This window comes from Bombus flavifrons, chromosome 8 (genome assembly GCF_040668555.2).
Source record: "Bombus flavifrons isolate JBK064 chromosome 8, iyBomFlav1_principal, whole genome shotgun sequence".
Lineage (NCBI taxonomy): Eukaryota > Metazoa > Arthropoda > Insecta > Hymenoptera > Apidae > Bombus > Bombus flavifrons.
In genome coordinates this window covers 14,852,902-14,872,368 of record NC_138449.1, presented here as the reverse complement: position 1 = coordinate 14,872,368, position 19,467 = coordinate 14,852,902, and the positions used below count along the sequence as shown (strand labels likewise).

The window sequence follows — 19,467 nt, the reverse complement described above, 5'->3', positions numbered from 1 at the left end:
CCTGAACGCTCGATGACGCGTGCTAGCAAATTCTTCGAGCACCGCGGTTCTAACTTTAATTAACGTCTGCTCCGAATACCAGGCGAATTGAAATTCACGTACGACACTTACAAATTCGATGGCTCGCTGGAGTGTTATGCGTCCGCGATCCTCGCACTCTCGTCGTCGTCGTCGTCGTCGTCGTCGTCGTCGTCGTCGGGTAAGTTTCAACGAGGAGTGCGACTTTACGCGTTCATATTGAAAAAAGTCAACAACGCAACGCGGCGGCGAGAAAATGTGACGGAACGAAGTGAATATTGGCTATCTCCCCGAGCTTCGACGTCATTAAAACTTTTAGATTGCATAAGAATGGCTTTCCATTCCCGTCTCTAACACTCTTCAGAAGACGTCATGTCGGGCAAGAAATTCTTGCTCGGTCAAGCAGTAATTACCAGACTCGATGATAAATTAAATGGGGAAAAAAGATGCTTCCTCTTATTTTTTCTTTTTTTCTCTTCTTTTCCTGTTCTCTTATCTTTGTGTTTTCTCTTTCTGTCTGCCGCTCTATTCTCGCGAGAGATCTATGTACATCCCCTTCTCTGTCGTTTGTATAAGTAGATTACTAGCATTACAGAGTAATATAACTCCGTTCTTCTCAATAATACGAAAACTTTCCACTCGTCATGGACAAGCAAACGAGGGATTTCGTTATAGACAGAGTCGAGGAACTTTTTAACACTTAAAAGGATCTTGGAAATATATCGCGTAGAAATTGCTATTCCAGGCGCTCGGATAAAAGGCTTGCGAAAGGTTATTACGTCTGAGTGCACGACTTAAGGGAAAACAAAGCAGTCGGAATAGAAACATCTTTCCGCGAGATCGATAACAATTATGGGGATGATGAAATAAATCTGACAATTTTCCAGTATTAAAATAGCAGAGAAGTCGCATACACGACGATGTCGAGTGGTATCTTGCACGGAGATTCGTATTAATTTTAGAAACTCGCACGTGCCAGTTTTACGAATGCAGTCAATTCGTCTAATCAACGGGAAACAGTTCGCGCGTAACGATCATGCTCGCAACTACCACACTTTCTATAGAACCTTCTAAAAAGAAATCCGAAGATACGGTAAAACCTGAAAGCAATACCAGGTGTATTATTATCAACGTCTGCGTTCCGATCGTTTTCCGAATTGAGAATTATATCCCGAGATAATAATCGGATCGTCTATCATTTTCTATCGCTGTAGTTTAACCATGAAACTGGTATAGCCGTTATAGTTAAAACTTTTAAGATCCAAGAAATTGATTTGTCGTTTGTTCGAAAATTTTAAGGGAAAGTAATTTTCCACGGAGACATTTCCGATGCCGTGCGAGGTATTCGAAAAGGAAACGATGTAGTGGGAGAAAAGCGTAAAAGTCACAACGGTGTTTAAAACAAGCGCGTGAAATGCAAATTAATTGGCGAGCAGTTCAGAGTATTATCCAGCCGTAAGAGGGGCATTGTATTAGCATCCTTTTCTTTCGGTAGCGCCTTTGTATCGATAGAGACTCGCGTGTCTCGATCCAAATACAAAAGAGCAACTCAATGGAGACACGATAGAAGCAAAAGAGAAAGAAAAAAAGTGAACTGGATGCATACTAGGTCATCCTTTGGCGCGATGATGTTACACCGGTACATTCCGCTTACGAATACGTCTTTTAGACGAAAAGAAGAAAGAAATGAAAAGGGGAAAGAGAAGGTAGAAAAAGCGTTGGGGAAAAAACGCTCGTGACCCAGCAGGCGTCAATGTTATCGTTTCCGGTGTAGAAGCAGACTGCGTCGCGTAACATCTTGTCCCGTGTGAAATGTCAGCTTTCGCGCTGAATAGCATAGCCGACAACGAATTGACATAGTTGGCGAACGTTAAACTAATTTTTCATCTGCCGGCTTGCGGAACAATCGTCGCCGACTGCAATTTCGACGAGAAACGCATTTGTGCGTGGCAACTGAGCGGCGAAGGTAGAAGTTGCGAGAGTCGCCAGTAGTATAATTCCAGCGCCTTTATCCCTACGCTCTAGGCTCGGCTCAATTTTCATCATCAAAGTTACGCGCGTACGTACATAACGCTTTTGAACACGAGAACGAGAAAGGGGGGAAGATGAAATCTCGGTCGTTAATTAGTACCCTGCGACCGGAGAGAAACGTTGAAACTGAATGGGTAATTCGTGCGCAAAGAAACGTAACGATTTATAGAAATAGAAGGTGGCTAGCGCGTGTTCGATAAAGCTGCAAAGAGAAGTACGAACCTTTTAACGAACATCGTTCGTATTATATTTCGTCTCTTCTCGAGAAGACTGTGTCCTCCGCCTCTCTTCCTTTTCTTCTTCTCCTTTTCTTTCTCTGCCGGCGTTCCTTCTGCTTTCTTTTGCCACGACAAGACGCGCGATTGCTAGCAAGGAGCACGACGGGAAACAGAATTACACGGACGAATTCTAGCATAAATAGTATTTGCTAACGAGTTGCCCTGTTGCAAGCCGCATCCGCTAACGCTACTCCGGCCGCAGAGGGATGGCCCAAGAAATTAAGAGGGACCACTTTGGTTTCGGTCCTCCGAGGTTTAAGGCGAGTTTATGCTCCAATTACCTCGTTTGCAGTATTAATTCGCGCCTCTATACCTTCCTCTCTTCCTTCTGCTGGCCCGGTTTAAACGGCGAAACAGGGCGAACAGAGGAATAAGGAAACGACGGACCAAGACAATAAGAGAGAAATAGAGGCGAATCGAAGGAGAAGAACCTTTGCAAATGTGTCTCGGAAACTACAAGCCGCGCGAGGATTACGGATTGGACTCGGGGCACAAGCATCGACTTGTACGAGCTCGCGCAAGGATCACAAGTTAGGAAGTCGTAACCGGTTCGGGATTAAGCTTGTCTCGGGCAATACCTTCGGGTGAATACGAAATATATCCGGACTATGTGTGGATCAGGCTTTGGTTCCGCTTCGCGTACCTAGGCTATACGTTCACTAGGACACCATTTCGAACCGTGCAATGGACTTTTACCGTGCGCTAAACGCTGCAATCCTTTAATGTGAGCTACGTGTTACGGAATAAGAAAGATAGATAGAGAGAGAGAGGAGAGTGGAGGAGAGAAATAGTCTTTCACGAACGTATAAGTTTCGCGTACTTGAAGCAGCTGTTTTAAACTAACTTTAAGAACGGTAATAACCACGGCCATAACCCGGAATTACGAATAAATTCGTTTCGGAATAGTTAAAGTAAAAAGGCATTAACCAAGGTAAATAAGATACGCGTATATGTATTATTTACTCGACGATTTATTTAGTTAATCTTCTGCACGGGTCGTATAAATTCAGACAATTTTTGCTGTTACAGGTACAAAATTAAACGGATAAATTTGACAAGTGAACGTCGTCGTTGATCGTACAATGTTATTAATAACATTGACGTATCGCGTCGCGTATGCCGTAAGAGAGAGATAATCTTGAAAATACATCTAACCAGGAAACGTCTATTTAGAGTCAGGAACGCTCGCCCCGGAGTAAGCGGGCATACGATAAAACAAGGAAAAAGTTAATTTTTCTGGAAAGTTTGACCGTAGCCTGTGTATATACAAGATCGTTGGCGTGCACGATTTCAAAGTATTCGCGTTTCTCTCTTCCGGTTTCTTTCGCCGAGAGAATCAAACTATCCCGGGGGATACACGGTTACTTGTGATTCTATGCGAAGCACATTTCCGAGAAGTTCCACGCAGGTTAGGCTGAGCTATGGTGCTACGTATTCTCGGCATTCACCGTTTAATCAGGAAGCAACTTGGCTGCTCCATAGAAAGCAAGTTTGGTTAGCGAGGAACGGTAGCCCGGACACTAGGCAAGATAGTCTGGCACGCGTATCGATCTTCGACGTTCGGGCAAACTTATCAAAACCAACGCTACTATCGTCGCGTAGTACAACGCGGTAGCTTCTCCGCGCGATATTTCTTCGCGGAGACGAGCGTCGGAACGCTCCGAGCGGCATAAGTTTAAATTCTTAAATTCATAGATCCCCCGTCGACTCGTCTTTGCCGCAACTCCGGCGCAACTCCTAAACGAACGTTAACAAGAGTCGAGTTCGCCACGTTTCGAAAGAGATCAGTGGAAGCTCTTCTCCGGTGCTACGCGTCGTCTAATAAGTATACACTTTGTACCGATCGAAAACTTCCTTAAGGATTGCTTCGCGTGGCAAAAGTTGGCTGGAAACTGGGAGCAGAGGGTTGCGCGGTCGTGAATTCTCTCGAGGCGCTAAACTAGACCGGAGCATAAAGGTCCTAGGTTTGCCAGAGAACGTTAGATCACAGAAGTGGATATAATCGTGAGTAAATGGTCCGTAAGTAACAGTCGAGGAAAACGTTTGAACGACCCTCATCCTCTTACCATTCTCCGACCACCTTTGGACTGTCGACGGATAGATACATGCAGTCCCGTTACCACCATTCCCGACACGCTCGCTAACGCTGTATCTTGATTATATTCCATTTAGGGTACGGCCTTGCCGCCCGTGCACTCGGCCAACTCGCGAAGTATTTCCACATCGAGATATCTCGTTTGTCACAGGGGTTACCGTGAACCGACGAATTTCTTGCTCTAAATATAGTCCAGCAGAAGCGACAAGTTGCTGGAACGTCGTTACCGGTCAGTCTTCCAGTAACCACTGCGAGCAACGTATTCGGAAAATGTATGTGCACGCACCAGTTAACCCGTGTCACGGTTAAAACCGTACGCCGACGTTTGGACGAGTTGAAACGCTTTGATGGTACGCGAATGACCATTTAGAGTTTTCCTTTGTAGATAGATTTTTAAAACGCTAATTAAGCTACGGATGTATATGCTTCAACGAGAACATTTTCATTCTTATTTTCATTTTTCCTTTGCAGGTGTCTCACGCCTTCGAATACAAAAGGTTGGATTTACGACAACCCAGCGATCGGAAAACGACTGTTAGTATAGTTACGCGTCAAATTTTAAATCGTTAACATACATAGAGCAACAGAATATACATCGAAGAATCAAAAGTTAGTTGTACATAGGTGGAAATTCTTCGAAGATCGACACACATCGAACGAGATACGTCGTAAGTCGTTCTAGACATTAACTTTTCCTCTTGTCGTCTCAAATATGATTTTATACTTTAGATATTCCGATTGGTTCGTTTCTCGAGACGTTCGAACAAAGAGAATCGAAAGTTTAACGAAAGGATAAAAGATTGGCCATTGCTGAGTACGTTGTTACGATCTCCGCTGTACGCAGCGCACTTACGAAACGTTTAAAGACCGATGTATTTTCCTGCGTATCGTTTCCCATTACCCATTCTGTTTCGTTTATCCGGACCGGAATCTGTCTTCGTGAGGGACGAACGTTTCACCGAGTATCGTATCGTCGGTTGACTTCGCTCGATTTACTTCGAGTATTCGTTTTCTGTTAACGGGCCAGAGACATAATGTGTTTGCGGAACATAAAACCTTTGGGAAATCAGCGAGAATATCGTACAGACTCGTTCAACGATTTCTTCCTCTCTCTCTCTGTCCCTCTCATTTCCGTAAACGCACAATCGCGTTCCTTAGATTCGAGAATCACCAAATTGCTTGATACGCGAACCGTTAGGTCCCTCACGAATCGGCACGTTCTCGATTATAATCGGACGTTTATCGAGCACGATTCCAACGCTAATCCAATCGTCGCGTCTGTTTCGCATTGCAAATACGAGAGCGAGAGCGAGACGACGAAGAGATAGAGACGCGGACCAGCTACCCGTAATGAAATTACATGTACAGGAAAGATGTAGCATCTCCAGCAGAGTCGATATTAGATCCCCTTGTACTCCATGACGTTATTGTAAAAGTAACGCAGAAAAGTCAGCTGTACCAGCTGCGCGAGCTGATCCGATGAAATTTAATCACATCTCGCCGACGTTACGATATAGTATCCATAAATCTTGGAATCGACGTACCCTCGTACTGAAAATGTCTCTGAAAGGTATTTCCCGGTGTCGCAGCTTTTCCAACATTAAAACTCCTTATCCCTGGCACGACTTATCCTCGCTCGCAGTAACACCACCGACGTCGATTTCCTCAACACCCTTTTTCCCTCCTTCTTCGCCCGTTCTCCTCTGCCTCTGCCACCTCTGCTTCCTCTCTCTCTCTCTCTCTCTCTCTTACACTTTTTCTCTCTCTCTCTCTCTTTCTTTCTCAACATCCTCTCCACCGTCAACCCCACGATCTCACCCCTTGCTCACAACCTCCGCCGCTCTCCCTCGCCAATCGACCTTTCTCCCCACTTTACATTCCACTCCGCTAGATTTATTTGTCGATACATATTGCGCTTGCGAGGACTGACAGTAATCTCCGACCCGGTGGCGATTCGTTCCAAGTTCACGAGTTGAGCAATTGACGAGCGCGACTATACGACGCGACGCGACATGCCGTTCGATTCCATCGAGTTGTCCAACATCGATCCACCTAGCGATTCTCGATTTTCGCTGTTTCCGCTTTTCTATTCGTCGACTAGCTGCGTGATTTGCAAATGTGTTTATATAACCAACGGGTTAAAGAACCGTATACATCGAGACACCGGTGAAATTAACTTTTTACAAGCCAGACTTTCTCCGTTTACGTGTTCCAAAGCGTGTAGAAGCGCGAAGTGCTTTCAAGAGTCCACACCCTCATCAGACCGAGTCAATGCGTCGAGAACCACTCCAACGAACACGCCGATTTTCAACTAGCAGCTACGCGGAGGAGAATAAACAGCTAGGGAGCAAAACGAGAAGCCTCGACTTATGTCGCTCTTAACGATTTATCTCGTTCTAAGCAACGATGGACCACGAGACGCAAATACAGTCAGCGTTAAAACTCGAGCTGCTTATCGCTGTCGTTGCTCTTACGAGTCGATCTTAAGAAGAGGTTCGTATTCGCGAAATCCTATCAACGGCGTTAACTCGGTGTCGAGACCGCGACGTCTCTTATTCGATCCAACGACAAAATCGATAACTTCGCTTTAATAGCTCTGACAAATCCAAACGCTGTTTGCGGCTTCGAAACACGGTAGAACCGTAGAACGCATTCTAAACACAGCTTCCTATTACTCACATGTCACGTCCACGTTGACCAGAACTGTTCGCTAACAGTTGACGAGCTGCTTGCGTATTGATCCTGAACAAGTGTAGAATCGTGAATACGTGCCAGAGGAATAGCTTCCGAAAGAAGCATTATTAGAAGGAGTATCAGCCTTCTTTCGGTTTAGCTGTTTAACCTTAGCTTCATTTAGACGTCTACCTCTTGAGAACACGCTGTAGGACAACGGAGCGCGTTCTTGCTGCGAAACGATACGACCAGAAAATCCTATCGCTCTAACGACCTAAGCAGTCGCCGCACAATAGTCGCGATGCAATTGATTCGCTCGGCCGAAGTGTCGGTTCTATTAATATCGCTGACATTATCGTCGTCGCGGTACATACGTTATGCACGCCGTCAGTGAGCAATATCAGCCAGAAACTGGTTGTCACGCACGTATAGACGTAATACGGCATGAACGTAGATCAACGCTTAACGAAACATCCCGACGTCCAAGAGCAAGCGCCGGCCGGAATTAACATACGGGTAAACATAGGTAATACGAGGCGGATGCCGGAATATGGCTGGAGGCGGATAGACGTAACCAGTATTGCTATCTCTAACCGGCATCTCGATATTACGCCTCTCCGCATTTCGGGAGCTGCACTATAACCTACCCCAAAACGATGGAAATGGGTCGGGGATGGTACCTTTAGCACGGCTATACCGGACCGATCTCGACGATCAGAAGTCGAAAGCTCGTGCGTGGACAAATTGGGAACGATACGAGAGAGATATCCTGGGTCAGATGCATGCGAATCAAACGATTTGCCAAGATACAATGTGCTTTGTATGGAAACGTACCTCGGCGATGCCAGAAGGTTCTTTTACTTTGTGCACGAGCTTGCGATCGATTTGCCACGTATCTACCAACTAATCTCGTAGTAACTTGAAGCCAGTGTACTTTTGATTCGATTATAAAGATAGCTTTATCTTTTCAACGTTAAGAATAAAAGTGTACCATTAACCATCGAAAGCGAGATGCTCTGGCATCGCTGCAGGCAAATCATCATAATGATCCAGTATGTATGTAACATATAGTTCGTCTGTAAAAATATTTATACATCTTAAACGAACCCGATCATGACATCGTATACTAACGTTATCTGTTGTTTGAGAATATGTACAAAGCGACTCTTAGCACAAAGTGCGATGAAATTATAGCGAAATTTCGTAGCGTTTCGTTTTATCAAAAACGCGCATTTTATAGGCTGCACGAAGACTTTATAAACGTCTTTCTTTTTTCAAATATTTCGCGCGATACGATCGTTCGTATTAAGCTAATAGGAGAGGAATTCGAGGTACGCGTTTAACTCTGTGATGAAACTCGTTTCTCTAAAATTCTCCGATCTCGATCTTTTGTAGCGGATCTCCGACCAACGAACCTTGTAATATACGAATATGACTTTTATCCGAAGACAACGTCGGGCAACACGGGCGATGCGTTCGTAGAAAGTGGAAATCGAAATGTCGGTTCGCGTGTGTCCACGCGGGTACAACGACTCCGCATACCGTGGACGGTAAAAATGGACAAAGGTAACCATAGTACGCGATAGTTGCGGGCAATGCTCCCTCTCCCTGTGTAGACTGTACCGTTGGTGCGGTAACTTCGGTCATTACATCGGTGATGCCGTGCACCGAAGTGCAGGTTATTCCCGTTGCAAGTGGCCACCGCAATCGCCAGAGACAGAGGAGGGAACAACCCGAGCAAGGACAAGAGTTTGCATTGTCCTATCTGCGTAGTTTATACGTGTCATATGCGGTACAACCGGTAGATACGCGTGTATGTGCAAGGAATCGTTCTCTGCCGTGTCGTGTTTCGAATACACACGCCTCGCCAACATCGCATCACGAATCTAAAAAACTTAATATCCACCGTTGCGCCGCCGGCGTGTCCCGACTTAAAAGCAGATTTGTTTTCTCATTCTCGGGCGTATTTTTCACGCTTCCGTGTGAGTCCTGTAACTCTCTCTCTCTCTCTCTCTTTTTCTCTCTTTGGAGACGTATACATACGTGACGCGTTGTTCAAGTTTCGCCTGGACGAGCTCCTAAAGTCGCAACGTTCTGCAGAAGCCATAAACCATCTACGAAATAGGTATCGGAGTATTTGGAAAGTAAAAATGAGAGATGTTGGTGTTTTAATATCCTCGTTGTTCGTTAAGAATTATTTAGTTTATAAATTGCTAGGTTGCTCGGATAATTTGCGACGATGGTCGAGAAAGATTTAACAGGAAAGTAAAACTACGTTCAATTGGAAATCACAGGACGATGGAAGGTGTGCGTGTAATCTAAGGCTTGTGCATATCACCGCATGAATACTAAAGGCAAAAAGCTTGCGCGGAATTTTCGAAAGATACATATATGTACGTATATATCTACAGGATTTATCTTGCAGAATGCTAATTTTAATTTGTCAGAGTGTGATTCGAAAAAAATACGAGCTTAAGTTTAAATGTAGTAATATCGTGCTTAACATCGCGCTCGTTACTTTACGGTGACATATTTTTTACGGTAACGCCAGAAATTATTTCAAATAAATGATTTAAACATGTTAGTAACGCGAATTCTGTGGAATATTTCTGGCTGAGTTTACTACTCGCGTAAAAATGTCGTGTTAAAAGTAAAATAGAAAAATATTAGAACAGGTATGAGGAGAAAAAATTTGAAAAATCTCGTGTTTTCCACCAGATATAGATATATATATATATATATATATATATATATATATATATATATATATATATATGCGCGTATATATTCGTAGCCGCGCAGGATTTTCGTGAAATCATGAAAAAGTTGTCGCGGAAGGTGGCAATTAAAGCATCTTGTACAGAGTGTCAAGCTTTAGTTCGGACTTTGTTTGCGTAAATAACGTTTACTAAATGAAATGCTAACGAGTAAACACTTAGCTACTCTGAAGCCAGGTCCAGCGAAGTTAATGAAGAAAATTCAGGGTAACGTAATTCAATTATTCGCAATCACGACGCAATGTGTAGTACGTTTGCCGCGACAATTATAACAAAATCAATTTAACGGCAACCGGCAAATAACGTTTGGTCGTTAGCATGACACGGACAAAGCCTGAAAATATCCATCATATGTAAAACGTTTAATATCGAGCTACGGAATGTCGGTTTCCCTCCTTCGAATTACGCTTCGACGTTCCATTTATCGATATCATCGATCGACCGACTTAATTTCATCGCACGACTTTACCAAAACAACGTGTTCTTCCGTCATTCGATCAAATTCATCCAATCTTGATTAAACATTTACACGCGTTACGATAGAAATCTCCGATTTTACGGAATCATCGACGTTGCTGGCAAGCGTGGGAAGCTGGAAAATCCGCCGACGCAATCACCACAGACTATAAAATCTAAAACTAACAGCTCTTCGCGTATATGCGTGTGACGATAAAACTTAACGAAGGAAGCGGTAAACCGATCGTTTAACCCATTCAAAGCTGGTAATGGACGCCGTACGAAGGGACTGGCGTTATGTGAAAAGTCGAAGGAACAAGATTGTAGAAAGCATCGTGTACAATTAAAATAGAATAGATCGAACGTGTACTTCAAAATTCACGAAGTTGTCATCGAAAAATTTCCTCTGCGTTGTAGTTAACAGTTTAGGCAAACAATGGAAATATTTGAGAATGGAGCTACAGTATCCGCTGTGGACATAATAGCGTAAGCAACAAACGCGAGAACTCGGCGAGAGCCAAGTATCAAACTTTATACTTTCAGTCAACGAGAATAAGTGTGTATCCCTTCCGAGCGCGGAAAGGATGTAGCTTAGTTGCGACGAATAAATGCATCACCGTATAAGCCAGGACGCAATATTTTTTTCCCTTTCGTGGTTCTTCCATGCGAATCACCGACAGCAAGAGAGAGACAGACAGACAGACAGACAGACAGAGAGGCAAATGGAGAAACCGGGGAAAGGGTGAGAAAGATGGGTGAACGGTTGAAAAAAGGTAACGCACGAAATGTAGCCTTTGGGGGAGGGAAAGGGTGAGGAGGAAAAAGAGGATAGAAGGGAGTAAAGGGAGACGTTTCGAGCGGAGGTTCTCGTTGAATTTAGAAATCCACGCGCAAGCCCATTTTCCGAGGGAAAGGCCACTTCCTGCGGCATGTCGGTGCAGCCGTATTTTATCCGTTTGCGGCGGACCCGGTTCAGTCCGCTGCCCCCTGTTCCCCGTGCCCCAGGTTTATAATAGCTTTGCGATGCGAAGATCGCGGACAAAAGCCGGACGAAAGGTAGAAAAATTCCGCCGCGGTGCTGACTGAGTTCCGGCTCTGTCCATTCGACAAACGAACTGCACGTATCGTACGCACAATGGACCAGGTCCGCGAGATCGTGCGGCTCTATTCGATACGGAATCGGCCAACCTTGGATAAATTTGTTTTCTTCCTTCTTTCTCTTCTCGCTTTTTTCTTTTCTTTTATTTTTATTTTCTTTTACAACGTACAACCAGCCAGTCGCCATCCGTCTGTCTTTCGAAGGAATTAACCAGAGATTTGTTGGAGAAGACTCGCCCCTGGAGGAGATCCTCGTTTCGGGACATTAACGTACGTCACGGAATTAGGTAACGTATAGTTACCGGATAAAGCAAACATCGCGAGAGATAGTTAATTCTTCCCGAGATACGTTGATATCGGGAGATTAGTGACTGGAAGATTTTAAGCCGGAAATGTAAATCAAATAGCGGAAGAACGAGTTGAATATTATCAAAGAGCGAGAAAGGAACGATTCGATAAAGGGGTATTTTAGTCGAATGACTGTTCGATCATTCATCGTGGCCGTTACTCCAGGGATTAGCCTTTCCCTGGTTTCACGAGTTAATTGAGAACGTATCGAAGTACATGGGTTACGGTCGACCCAAGAATCTCTTCCGTGTAATTAACCGAACAATAAATCGGAACGAATTATGTATTCGATATTTATGCCGACCCGTCCGCGCCACGAGCGAATTTAATCTAAAGTTTCGAGCATCCGATTAAGCCAGGTTTTGTCAGTGGGAGGAAACGACGCAGAATTCCGTTGTAATAAATTGCGCGAGGGCAGCGAAAGTTTATCAATAAGGGACGACAGAAAGTGTGTCATTGACAAATATCTGGACAGCCGGGCGAGCGGTTGTGTAAAAAAGGGGGAAAAAATAGCATGGGAGAGAAAAAAACAGAACGTCCAGTGAATTATTTTCACTTGCATCGGGCTTAATGGACGCCTGCATTTTATTTTATTTTTTGTTCCGCTTTTTTTCCCAGAAGATACGAAATCACGAACGAGCGATTGGGTCGTACTCCGACGCGAGAGTACGCATGAATCGTCGATCGATTTAAAGCGCTGTCATAGCTGGGAAATGTTCAAGCGTAAAACGAAAGAGGAAATTACCGTTTCCAGTTCTATGCGCGTTTCAAGCTTGCATGTGGCGTACATCGCGACCGGTCAAGCAGAAAAGGAGTGGAAAATCTATGTTTCATGGATCGATCGATCCATGACATTCCTCATTAACGATGTAAGCTTGTTGTCCTATATTTGAAATATCAAGAAGTCCGAAACTCCGAAAAAGATTTTATATGCCCGTTGCGGACCGAAGCGAATTCATTCGACGAAATGGAACATCGGAGTTGATTGCTGCATCGAATTGACCTTTAATTAAATTGAATCGCTAATACTCGTTTGTCAGGCAATCGGCTGTCAAAAAGATGACCGAAGAACACATATCGTTCGATCGAACGCTCTACTTCTGTTGACGTTAAAGCTATTGAAACAAAATCATAAACTATAGTCCCTGTAGCGTGAGTCTATTCCAACTTCCAAGTGCTTCGGTTGAAGTTCAACAATAGAGCAAAGACAGAGTACACAAAGCTATCGAATAGATAATTGGTGTAACCCATTAAAGACGACAGTCTAAAGATGGTACAAGAGAGGAAGATTCTGGTCCTTCTCCGTGTATCTATAAACCGTAATACGATAAATCTTTCTCGGTATAATTAATTGACTTCAATTGATTCGAAATGCGAATCGTATTTGTGAAAAATTCGTTCTCTGTTCGCAACTATAAAACCAAGCGGAAAAGTACGAGAAGACTTTGTCGCGCAATGTCGCCTTGCACTTTGCTCCGTGTTTAGAAAAGAATATGCACAGCTTGATGAAAACTTAAGTACAGATTTCGTTAAAGAGGACGAACCTGGGAATAACAGCTGTCCCGTGTTGGCGAAAAACTGCAGCCGCCCAGCTATCTTTCCTTCAAAAGAATTTCCACGTTTTCCTTCGTGCGAGTGGAAAAAAATCTCTGCGACGCGTGCAGCGCATTATACCCTTGACAGATTTTTCCAGTTAACCCTTCAGCTCTCTAACCCGTTGCGCTTCCGTGAAATACGAAACGCGAACCGAGGCGGATCAAGTTTAACCTGCGTTTTTACTCTTTCTAAATAAACTGTGGTCGCCTTCGAGTCAGAAAATTGCATTCAAACGTTATATGTAGATATTTTGTAAACACGGGCAGTAGCCCGCGATACGTTTCCATGTAAGTTCGTATAAGAGAAGTAAAAGAGCAGCGAATAAAAGACAGCTCGCGTTCCGGTTAAAGTCGAGAGATTTTCTCTTCGAACTTATCGAGCTTTCGAAAACAATATTATGGCATGCACGAATGCAACGTGTATTTTACCTAGCAAATGTGAAACATTTAACGCCGCAACAACGTGTTATGATTGTTAAATTATTTCGCCAGAACGGATCGGTACAGACCGTGCGCGAAACATTTCCTCACCGCATCGTGTCGAAATTTAACGATATCGATTAACTGCCTTGTTCGCGTGATTTAATTACGTCTGATTCTTCGAAACTACTAAAGAGATTTGCGATGCTACATTAACAACAATCAAACAGCTTAAGCATAATTACCATCGAGAAATCGCACAAATTACCCATAGAGTACATCTGACAGTCATTGAATGCATTCATACTCGTACAGCGTTTACAGGCGACGAGATTTAGCCAATATCATTCTACATAAATGCTAATAAACGTTTAGAAGTTGATACACAGAAAAGAATCAAGCGAAACTGTTTCATTTAAATAAAAAATATCGTGCTGTTCGTGATTCGCGAAACACGTTGTATCTCGTATTCTTTGAAGCGATGTTTCACTATTTTCATTAATGCATTTTGTACGAGATTTCGTAAACATTGACCTCCTGTCTTCACCCGATTTAATATTTACTCAAATTCGGTACCGTGATGCAATCTACGACCATACCAAACACTATCAAAGGAGAAGCGAAAGCGTTAACCAGTCCTCACCTTAATCATCGATACAATATACTATGCGTGTGTGTGTGCATGTGTGCGTGCGTGCGTGCGTGTGTGTGTGTATGTGTGTGTGCGACACCCAGTCCAATTGAATGCGACCTCAGCGAATTCAAATATCTCCATCCAAGCTTTAGACAGCTCGGTATGGTGGTCCTTATGATCTCAGGAAGAGGATCAGGACTGTTAGTCCTGTCCGGATGTTCTGACGTTGACGTACCGCTACCTTGATACCGAGTCGAACGTAGCAGCGAGAGCACACTGAGTCACCAGCCCCTGAGAAGGATGGTAAGGAAGGCTATAACATCGGCTGAGATTGGCTTTGGCATGTTGGTACGTCGCTTCTCATTTGAATTTAGATTCATCTCGCTCTTCCCCTACTGCACTCTCTCTCTCTCTCTCCCGGTCTCTCTCTCTCTCTCTCTCTTTCTATCTATCTATCTATCTATCTATCTATCTATCTATCTATCTATCTATCTATCTATCTAGCTATCTAGCTATCTAGCTATCTAGCTATCTATCTACCTGCCTATCTATATATGCGTGTATATATATATATCTGTTTGCTATCATCTCCTTCTCACCCTCTCAAAGTTCTCTGCATTCGTTTCACCTCCCTCTACTTTCGTCGTACTAGAGCAGCCTTCGACACTCTACGCGACTACGAGCACGAGAAGAACCCCTCAGGTTCTCTATACTATCTTGGCCCAAAGCGCTTTTCATGCAAGAAAACCAAAACGCACATCCCCCTCCCATATAATCCAGGAAATTTGAGAAATACGTGCCCGACGTTCGAGGCTTTCTCCGCCGCTTCAATTTGCTCGGCAAATGAATGTCACGGCTTCCATGTCATTAGAATGTTAACTCGATTTTCGTGGAATACGCCGAAAGATCTCGAATTGGAAACAACGCGTGGCCGAGAGTTCTCGCCCACCTACCACCCACCACTCTCTATCTTGTTTCAGTCTGCGCCTCCCCCGCCATCGAGTCTCGAGGACGCATTTCGTCGAAAGTACGCAGACCCTTGCGAGCGAGAGATCTTAAATTCGCGTACTACGTGAAAGTATCCTCGAGGGACAACGACGCGCTCGGTCAAAGTGAATCGAATATCCGAAAGCAGCAACACGACGGCCTCTCAGTCTCGTGCTGCCGTCGAGAGCAAGTCCTATGTGTCGTGCATTACGGTCGCATCGCGCGACCAGCAAACTGCTGAGCGTAAGACAGCTAGACGTTCATGATGACGTGGATGAACCGGATGATCGCTGCGCGCTCTACAAATCCATAAATCGGCGAACAGACCTTTTGTAGAGGAGACGGAACGCCTTCATGAACGATTGACACATCGAGCTTGATATTTTTCCCCGACGCGACGTCGCGAATAAATGCGAAGAGTATAGGGAACAAAAGGGTGGCGCGATCTCGGACGCAACGCCAGGAAAAATATCAGCAATTTTACAAATCTGTCTGTACTATCGAGGTGAGTCGAGCAAGGGGAGTAGAAAGTAGAGAAATATTGGCAAATAGCGAGGGAAACGAGAAAAGTGAACGCGTACAGGCGAAGAATAGTGGAAGGGTGGAGAAAAAAGAGAGAGAAAGAGAAAGGAGAAGGGTAGTATGGTATGTTGGTTGGAAAGGTCGGACATCTACGGCCGAGGATAGAAGAGGAGTTTGAACTGTAGAGAATAAGCTCGGCGGTGGCACTGGCACTCGCTGGACCAAGGGATTGGCGGGGATTCGACGGGGGTAGATCGGCGGCGAAGGGGTCGACAACAGAGGGTGCGGGTTGGTGCGGATTCGCGCGCGGCTTCGTGCGGGATCGACTACCGAGGCAGGGCGGAGGATGCCGTGAGTTATCGCAGCAACTATCTGCTCAACTGGGCGGATTTATTTCTATAGGTACAATCTGCTGCGCAAAATAAAGTATTTTGAAAATAAGAAGAAGGAGGAGACGATAGAACACCGAGATATCATTCGCCATTTGTTCCACAACGGACGTGCGTCTAACTGAGCACGTCTAGCCTCTTCGGATATTTCCACGTGCGCGTCGAATATTCATACGATGCTCGTTCAGACACGATACGTCTTCGTTCGATAAGGTCATTCGCGGTTCGAACGTTCTTGCGAATTTCATGTTCAATTAACGTGTATGTCGGTGATATTCACCGCGCACGAATACGAGCGGCCGTGAACGGACGTTAAAAAATTAACTTTTATTCGTTAAAGGGTTGTAACCGCTGAGTAAAGAGTAGAAAAGTCTCGATAGAATCGAACAGAGCGCAATTTAATTAGCGTTCCAATCAAGACGATCGAATTGTATCGGAAATTTAGGCACGCGGGTTAGAATTCACAGTTGAATGTGAAAAGCTTCGCGACAACGTGAAATGTGTTGAAATTAAACACACGTACGTAATGGGTGTGGGCACGCGGGAAATAAATTGCGCGGATAATTCAAACAATCGGACGATTAATACTGGTAGTGCCGCTTCGTAAAAGAACGTATTACGGTCGAAATTATTTCAGCACCGGAATGTATTCAAAATATTATTACGGTACAGCGACTTCTATTTAATAATTATTCATCTGTGCTTCTGCAAGCAAAATCGGGCACTCAATTACGCGAATGAATAAAATTTTAGTACGTTATAAAGCGTCGTGACAAAGTTCTCTCTAATACGAACTCTTTAACGCGATAAAATATCAGCAAACGTGATTTGAACAACGTAAATTTATTCGTCGAAAAATCTAAACTATTTGTTGAAAAAAAAGGGTATCGATATCGGATTATTTTCTGGCTAAAATAACGTTTTACAAATCGCGCGAATGACTCAAATATCGTACATAAAATCCCCCTTTGAATTGCTTTTCGTGAAATTTCAGCGACACTCGATAAAGCAACTTAAAACAGTTTCGTTTATGTAGATTCGTCCGCGCCGAACCAAGCCGCGCCGCAATTTAGTAATTCTATCTGCTTGATTATTTCAAGGAGAATGTTTATTCGTGCAATTGCCCCGGCGGAATTTGCGATCGAAGAGCACAATTATTATGTGAGAGAGGCGCGATATTTGGAAGACACAGGAGAGAGGTTTGTAGATTCGATTTGCATCAAATCGCAGTAAGTTTCACCGCGAACACGAGAAGTCACTGTGTGCCGTCTCTAAATTGCATTACCACCCGCCACTATTCCGGATATTTTCCCTTCCAAGCGTTCACAACCGACGACATACTTATTAATTTAAAATTCAAAGTATGTAATTTGCCGACGCTAATACTTCGATAGATTCTCGAACGAAAATATCGCGCGGTTTATAAAGTACTGTACCGTACAAAAGTCTTAGATTTTGGATCGTTTATGTATCGAGCGAAAATATTTCCTTTATGATATTCTTATGGATACTTGATATTGCTTAAACTTTGTCGTTATTTTTTCCGGAGAAACATTTAAAGCGAAAATTAATCGTCTCGAAACATGTTCGATTATTTATTCGAATTAATATTTCAAGTAATATTTCTCTCAACGTCGCTGTTGAATAATGATGTAATATATTCGGTTTTCAATATTTCGGAAAAAAATTGACGCCCATTTTTTACTGTCTTCTCTGCTAGTTTATTCAGAATGGTGACGTGCGTGTTTTATCAAATTTGGAGCAAAGCTCTATTTGCTGCAGCATTTTTAAAAAGTTTGTAAACCAAGAAATAGCACGAAGGTTGTATCTAAATATTCCACGTAACAGTAGCTAGAAATATTTCCTAGAAACATGTTTACTTTTCATGATAAAAACAGCGACGTAGACCGTCAAGATTTTTGCACATTACTGTACGCGAATAAAAATAAAAGTATCGACAAACATTTTCTCCACTCGACTAGTTTTTCCAAATCTTCGTCGTAGGTACCGTCCTATTTGGTATGTTGTGCGAGGTAATCGCGCGCATGTTCTACACGTAGCGGCCGCACGTTTCTCGGCAGCTTCGTTTCAACGGCGAAGGAAACAAATGCCGCGGGACGTGTCAAAATTTTAACCAAGCTGCATAAAAATATAATCTCAAGGGAAGAAGTTGCACGACAAGCGCAATTACCGTGAAAAGAATGAACCGCGTTCGCCAGAGAAGCGTCGCGATATATGTAATTCAGACTTTAGAACGTAACGCGAACGATCGTGCGAGAAGAAAATCATGTCGATGAAAGAACGACGAAAGAAAAGAGTACGATAGGACGCCTGGCGGGATAGGAATATAGAAATGTAGGTGATACGACGACGACACAGACGTTCAACCCTTCGGATGAAATTCGACGACTATATCGGTACTCGAACTCCGAGACAGATTTATTCGGCGGTCATGGAGATACCATGACCGACCAATCGCGATGCCATTGCTTGGCCACAGATACAAATCGTGATTCTTCCTTCCTGTGGTTGCCGAATCGGAGTTACGTACGAAGGAGAAAATACCAAGTTCTCGGGGTTAAAATAGCATCAACGAGAGAGAGAGACGAGAAACGAGACGCGCTCTCGGGATCTCTCGAACGTAGATAAAGCGCCGAGGGAAACGGCCACTCCAGATAACGGGAATCTCCCACGTATTCGTATATTCACGGGCCAAGTGAAACAATTTTTGGAACGGAAGAATTAATTACTTCGAATTAGAGCCGCCGCAACGCGGAGGCTTGAACGCGTTTGTATGCATAAATACGTGTCTCGCGATGATTAATCGTGCGAGTTTAACGCCATGGAATTCGTCATCTCGATATTAGCCGGAATAATTTTGATATAAATTTCGTCCCGGTGCACGGTTATAAAAAACGAGGCGGTAGAAATAGGAAAAGTTTGAAGAAAATGGTTGAAACGAAAGAGACGCTGCGCTGTATTTTTTGCAATTTCTAATTTTAATTCGTAAAAGTAAATATCCGTTGGAGGGAAACGAATCTAAACCAAGACATTGTTCTTTTATTTCGCTTCTTCTCTATCCTCTTGTTTTCCCGAGCGAAACCCCTTCTATCCGTGGCAAGTCGAAACTTTCTCGTTGGCCTTAG

The 19,467-nt window shown here is 43.8% G+C and overlaps 2 protein-coding genes across 5 annotated transcripts in view; one reads left to right on the top strand and one right to left on the bottom strand.

Moving 5' to 3' along the window:
• mRpS17 (mitochondrial ribosomal protein S17) overlaps positions 1–19,467 on the top strand; it is a 199,011-nt gene that overhangs the window by 150,325 nt on the left and 29,219 nt on the right. The window contains exon 1 of one of the 4 annotated variants that reach the window (XM_069118903.1): positions 5,086–5,090. The exons of the other annotated variants lie outside the window; for them this stretch is intronic. The gene's annotated coding sequence lies outside the window, so the exon portion shown is untranslated. Of the gene's footprint in view, positions 1–5,085; positions 5,091–19,467 lie in introns of those variants that run through there. 4 annotated transcript variants of the gene reach the window in all.
• Positions 1–19,467, bottom strand: part of tei (irregular chiasm C-roughest protein teiresias) — a 314,069-nt gene that overhangs the window by 277,067 nt on the left and 17,535 nt on the right. The gene's annotated exons all lie outside the window — the stretch shown is intronic.